At 35.5% G+C, this 6,459-nt stretch overlaps 2 non-coding genes across 2 annotated transcripts; both read right to left on the reverse strand.

Annotated features, from left to right (window-relative positions):
* Positions 1-3,865: 3,865 nt before the first annotated feature.
* Trnap-agg (transfer RNA proline (anticodon AGG)) lies at positions 3,866-3,937 on the reverse strand. Its single transcript has one exon. It is a non-coding gene; the product is annotated as a tRNA-Pro (tRNA).
* Positions 3,938-4,747: 810 nt separating this feature from the next.
* Positions 4,748-4,819, reverse strand: Trnap-ugg (transfer RNA proline (anticodon UGG)). The gene has a single exon. It is a non-coding gene; the product is annotated as a tRNA-Pro (tRNA).
* Positions 4,820-6,459: the final 1,640 nt, after the last annotated feature.

Raw genomic sequence — 6,459 nt, forward strand, 5'->3', positions numbered from 1 at the left:
GAAAATAGCCATTTACACAACACCACAGACAGGAAACTGTATCTTTTATCGCATTTAATCCTGTAAATTGGCCAAAAGGAGACATACACTTAACGGTTTTCCTATATAACCTGTGATTTCATCAACCAAGAGTATGAGACCCCCTTTATCCTTTTGCTATTATCATCATCATTGCCTTTTTCTTTGGTCGTTGAGGTCGTGTTGTTGCTCTTTTGCAACCTTTTGGCATGATATTCATTTTAATATTACCGGAAATTCCTTTTACGAAAAGTATACTCTCTCAATGTGTGTAACTATGTGTGTATCTCTGCTGGGAAAGAGAGCTTATATCCTGTGACCAAATCTCTGTCATCGTCGCAAAATTACCACATTGAACATGTGTAGATGCCAGGGCAGTGGTTGTTGAACACAATCTAGTCAAAAGGCATTTAGAAATATCTTATCGCCCGTTTTTGGTATTGCACAATTATATTGCTACTTTTCTAAGGACTCAAATAGGGTTGCCAACGAGAGGAATTTAATGAATTTGAAAATAAAATCAATTTTGTTTACAAAAAATTGTTGTGGAATGTATTTCTGTGAAAAATTAGCATTTTTTTCTGTTAAATATTTGTGGAAGAAATGTTGAAAAGGGTTGTGGAACGTTTTTGAGCGAAAAAATTGGTTAGTTAAAGATTATGGAACACATTTTTCTAAAGATTGAATCAACTACTGTAGTAAGAAATCTGAAAAATAAATTGTGGAACGTATTTTTGTCATGAAATGAACGGATTATGATGTATAAAATCACGAAAACAATTGTAAAATCATTTGATTGAATGCGTGATCAGCTTTGGAAAATATTTCGATGAGGATTGTGGAACCCTTTCGTTTCAAGATGCAACACAAACTACAGTGTTAAAAAATCTTGGAGAGATTGTGGAACTTTTTTGTTTTAAAAATTTGAAGCTTATTCTCAAAATTATCGCTAAAAGGTGTGTAATCAGGGGCGTTGTTACCGCTGTATCAGGCCTAACCATTTTTTGTGCATGCGTCTCTGCAATAGTTTTTTTTTCTGTGTCTAGACCAACGAAACGAATGTAAAAATAAAGTATTTGCAATTTAAAAATTATTATAAGTATAGAACATGTTTCTAAATATAAAAGGACGCACATAACGAAGTGCTTTTTAGGCGAGTTGGCAGAAGCAAGGTAGCAAGGAAGCAAGTACCTTAAGGTACTTTAAAGTTCGAGGTGCGTCTAAAACGCGTCTAAGAAGCGTCCATAACGAGTGCAAAACGGGTCTAACACGCTTCCAAAACGCGAACTAAACGCGTCCAAAACGCGTCTGGACCGCGTCCAAAACGCTTCCAAAACGCGTCTAAAACTCGTCCAAAACGCGAACAAAACGAGTCTCAAACGCGTCCAAAACGTGTCCAAAACGCGTCTAAAACGCGCCCAAAACGCGTCCAAAACGCATCCAAAACGCGTCCAAAACGCGTCCAAAACGCGTCCAAAACGCGTCCAAAACGCGTCTAAAACGCGTCCAAAACGCGTCCAAAACGCATTCAAAACGCGTCTAAAACGCGTCCAACACTCGTTCTATCGCTAGAAAGATTTGAAAGATTTTGGAACGCATTTTAATACTATTATAGTAACAAATTGTGAAAAGAGATTGTGACTAAATTTTTTTTTTATAAAATATCGCGAAAATGCTTCGGAACGTACTAGCAGAAGAAATAATTAACTTTTAACATTTAAATCGTAAAAGTAGACTAAAAAAAGTGATAAAATGCTACATCATGGCAACCCTAACTGTGTTAAAATAGAACCTGGCTATCAACATAACCACAACCCATCGTCATTGCCATCATCATTTCGATTGTCCTCCAGAATTCATCGTTACCATACACTCGTTCTCTTGTCGTCCTTGTTACTTTTATGTCGTTTTATAGTTATAGTTTGCCACAGAGAAGTTCACTTGCAAATATTCCTGGACTATAAAGATATCCAATGTTGTTTCTTATATACACCATCGACAAACCACATCATCCAAACTACTGATGGTTAACCTTACTACCTTCCCTCATTTTCGTATATTCGAATTCCAAACTAAATACACGAGATCTAAAAACTGTTGTTATCCCTTACCTTTAAAGTAAATGGAAGGATGAAAAGGGTTAAGACCCGGAAGGTGTACTATTTTCAAACTACAGACTTGTGGATAAAACGTGAAAACGATTTCTGTAACAACAATGTTTTGGGTGAACACACATTTGAACAAGCAAAACACAAAAAAAAAAAGAAAACTAAAATAGAATAAAAAAAAAACTTAGAATAACCTCAAAGTTATAACTGTAAATAGCTTAATGAACTGGTTCTGTAGGTAGACTCTATACACTCTCTCTCTGGGTCTTGGTATTTGCCAATATTTATGAAACTATACTATGCTGCCCAAGCTTACACAATTACACCATCACCATTACCACCCTAACCATCCATTTTCTTCCACATTTGAGCACGTTTACTCAATGAAGTAGCTCTCTTCTTCTATATCCATGACTCTGTCTTTGGTTAAATAACTTCCGATGAGCAATTGGATAGAATCGGAGAATGTGGCAAGAGGATTGGTTTTGACTGCTGGCCCAACCCACCCTTACAACAACTTTATCCAGAAATTGCTCAAGCCCAGAGTTTGTAGTACAAAATTATCATGGATTTTCCATGAATTACAACTTTTTAAGGCACCAGACGGACTTCTTCTCTTCTGGTTAACTTGGGAATGAAATAATGTGTTTTCTGGATTCCTTCATCGCCCGGTCGATGGTCGACAGAGATATCTACAAAACTGTAAAATGTCGGATTATGGCCAAAGAGAAATGTCAGTTGGATTAGATTGTATATATATATTTTTGTGGTATGAGAGTGGGTGGTTAAAGAAGAAGAAGAAGTCTTGTGGAAGGTAAATGAAGTTGTAGACAGGCCAAAGACAACACAAGACAACTATACAACTATTTTGAATTTGATTTGCTGCCTAATCTGCCGCCGCAAGGAGCAAAGATCAACTGATTTTGGAATGTAATCTTATGAAATTGTATGAGAAATGCTTTCCTTTCAACTTAGTGAAAATATTTTTTGCGAATGCCTTGGTTTGTGCTTTATGGAATGTGGATAATAAATCTAAAGGAAGTAATGAGCGCAAAGTAAGCAGAGAAAAATGTCGATCAAGGTGACGGGAAAACAATTTTGATAACCTAGAATTTCAAACCAATTTTTAACCATTTTATATTATGAATACTAGATTTGCAGAAAAATGGAGAAAAAAATCATAAGACGAAAAATTTATAAACTTACCATTTTAATTTGGCTCTCAGACCTGTAAATAAATAAAAAAAGAAAATGTTAAAAAAGTGAAAAATATTATTTTATGGTAGAAAAGAAACGTTTGCCTCCAGAGGGCGCTATATTTAATTTATTGTGACTTAAAATATTCTATAACTACCGGACAGATAAGAGGTTTGCAATGATATCTCAATTGTTAAATTACGATGAATAGTTTATTAGTTATGATGGAACAAATGAAGAAAATTTTTTTTAGTTTTGCCGTACCTTCTGAAGAAATGTGCCTGTGTCTGTTGCATCCATTTGCACATCGACTATTAATTCAAAACTGGAAATTTGCCATGTTGAAAGGAAAGATCTTGAAACCTCCCATAAAAAAGGCAATAACATACCTACAACGTTCCAATGCGACCTCGAAGGAATAAGACAGGAGGAAGGTCCAAAAAAATTCGATTTAGGTAAGCACATAATTTATTTGACTTGACTTGACTTGAATTGAACAATTCGGTAACATACAAAAGTTAAAAGCAAAATATAATACTCTTGGGCTCGTCCGGGATTTGAACCCGGGACCTCCCGCACCCTAAGCGGAAATCATACCCCTAGACCAACGAGCCATGTGACAGTTTTTAAGTAAAATTAAGCAAAGAAATTAGTCAATAAACGTTTGGAAAGCTTGATAGGTATGAACTCGTTTTCTTATAGGCACGAAGTAATCGAATATAAGTTTTTATTTGTTGAACAAATAAAAACTATGTTATTTGACAGCTGCTGCTGTTCAAATTCAAAATAAAAATTCATGAGACCGAGCGCCAGTTTTTCATGAGCCTGATAAACCAAACTTATGGCTTATTTCTAGGAATAAAAGTTTTTTTTTTATATTGACTTAATTCATCTCATAGTTTAACTGACGATTAAAATATCATAGACTTTATTTAGGTTATAAAATTTTGAACGAACTGACATTTCGTGTTGTGGGACATTTGTTTCTCGTGTGATTTTGCAATTGGAATGGGGGATTTAGTGAATATGATTGCGAAATCCAGTATTGGCCATTAAAAGTTCTAAAAATTGGATTACAAATGATATAAAAGAATGAAGATCCAACATGATCTGGTATTTGGCCTGAAAACGAAGACTCCCGAAAAAAAAATAAAATATTTAAGACTTTTCATCTTTTTTTTCTAAGAAAAGGTTTGTGTAATGTTTTGGCAGCTTAAAAATGTACAACTTCTAACAATGGACTTAGTGCAGCTGATAATTTTCATCCAGGGGCAGTAAGAAGCACATGTTTTATTCGAATATTTGCAAAAGATGATTGTTTTATTCATTCATTTCAATGCCCGAAACTTAACCCTTTTTTCAGTGCATACAAAAATCTCTATGTTGTTCCAAAAAGCGTCCACTAAAAAGAATACATTGCACAAGGGCTCATCCGGGATTTGAACCCGGGACCTCCCGCACCCAAAGCGGAAATCATACCCCTAGACCAATGAGCCAGTTGGTAAAGTTTCAAGAAATTAGTTATAATAAAATCGATTTGAAATTAATAAACAATATTATAATATCCAATATTAGAAATATGAACCTGAGCCTTAAAACAATTAAAACAGCTTAACAAACATTAATATTTCTGCAATCAACAAATTAGAATTTGAGGGATTACGATTTATCAATGAAGTTTTTATATTTTATTTTTTGAAAATTAACTACCGAATTCATTAAGCTATTGGATAACTTTCCAAACGCAACACTTGGGTTTCTCCCGGGCGCCATTTTCCCCCTTTTATATGGATGTCATTTATTAGCAGTTTGATAAGCATTAATCCTTCCTGAACTGTGCCGTAAGCCTGAATACTAAGCAAATGGTTCAAACTGACTTGACAAAAGAAAAAGAATTCCATAAATCACGACTTTTTTCTTATATTAACGAGATGTTTTAATTTTCAAGTAGAACTAAAAGTTCTTTTTTTATTGAATTCATTTTGTTAATCCTTTTTTTCTGGCTAAGTCTGACCCAATTCTCTACAGAGTTAAATTGCCATCGAAACCTATATTTTTGAACTTCCAAACTGAACTGAGGGAATTTCCAATCTACTACAATATCAATTCCTCTTAATTATTTAAGAATAAAAAATCGTTCTACAAGCTAACTTAAATTTATTTATCGTTACACCAAAACCATTTAGTTCAATTTGACAGGCAAAACAAATGAATCCAAATGCAACTCATCAACCCAACACAGAGAATGTAGAGGAGGTACATCCCGGTCATTTATATTCAAAAAGTCCATCAATTCTAACTTTGACTGATAGCAAAAAAACAAGGCGAGTGAAGCTTCAAATATTCATTCGGTTACCTTTCCAAGTATTTTTTGCCTGATGTGCGGGGGTAAAAAAAACAAACAAATGAACAACAACTATAATACAACAATGAAGAGAAGGAAGAGGAAGCAAAAAGGGGGAACAAAGAAACAAAAAATAAACAACAAACACAGAAAACAATTTACTTAGATCATTATTCATACTCAATGGAGAGCTATATAATAGTTACCTCTACTCATGATGGAGCTCTATACACCCCTCTTCCCACTCTTTTAAACAACAGCCATTGCCGCCAGCCGCCGCGCGCGACAGTGGACACTAATCAACGTGATTGATGGAGTCACTTATCACGGTCGACACCGACACGAAACGTCATTAGATAATTTGTTAAATTGGGGATTAGAGAGTGTATACTGTAGATACTCCATCAATTTCAGCGGTGTCAGCGGTGAGCAGCAGCGCCAGAGGGCGCGCGCAATACAACAACATACCCGCACTCTCTGACATCCACATCGGCAGCCATCATTGCTGCGAGCCATGACAGCCACACAGCCAAAGCACTAGCACGCCACGCCATAGCCATCGCCATGCCATTCATGCTGTCATTTCCAAAGTGAAGTGGAATTTCCAAATGTCAGCTTGTTTTGTTGTCTAGTTGTCAATTAATCTACGTGCTACCATCTGTCGCCCAAAAAGTGAACTCATTAGTTAGTTTGCCATAAATGGATTTGCCTGGGTAATAAATTCGATGACATTGGGCTGTGATATTTGGCGCACAAAAGTTCCATAGAGTATCTCTCGTACAGTTGGAGAGT

The sequence above is a fragment of the Episyrphus balteatus genome, chromosome 4, assembly GCF_945859705.1.
Source record: "Episyrphus balteatus chromosome 4, idEpiBalt1.1, whole genome shotgun sequence".
Taxonomy (NCBI): domain Eukaryota; kingdom Metazoa; phylum Arthropoda; class Insecta; order Diptera; family Syrphidae; genus Episyrphus; species Episyrphus balteatus.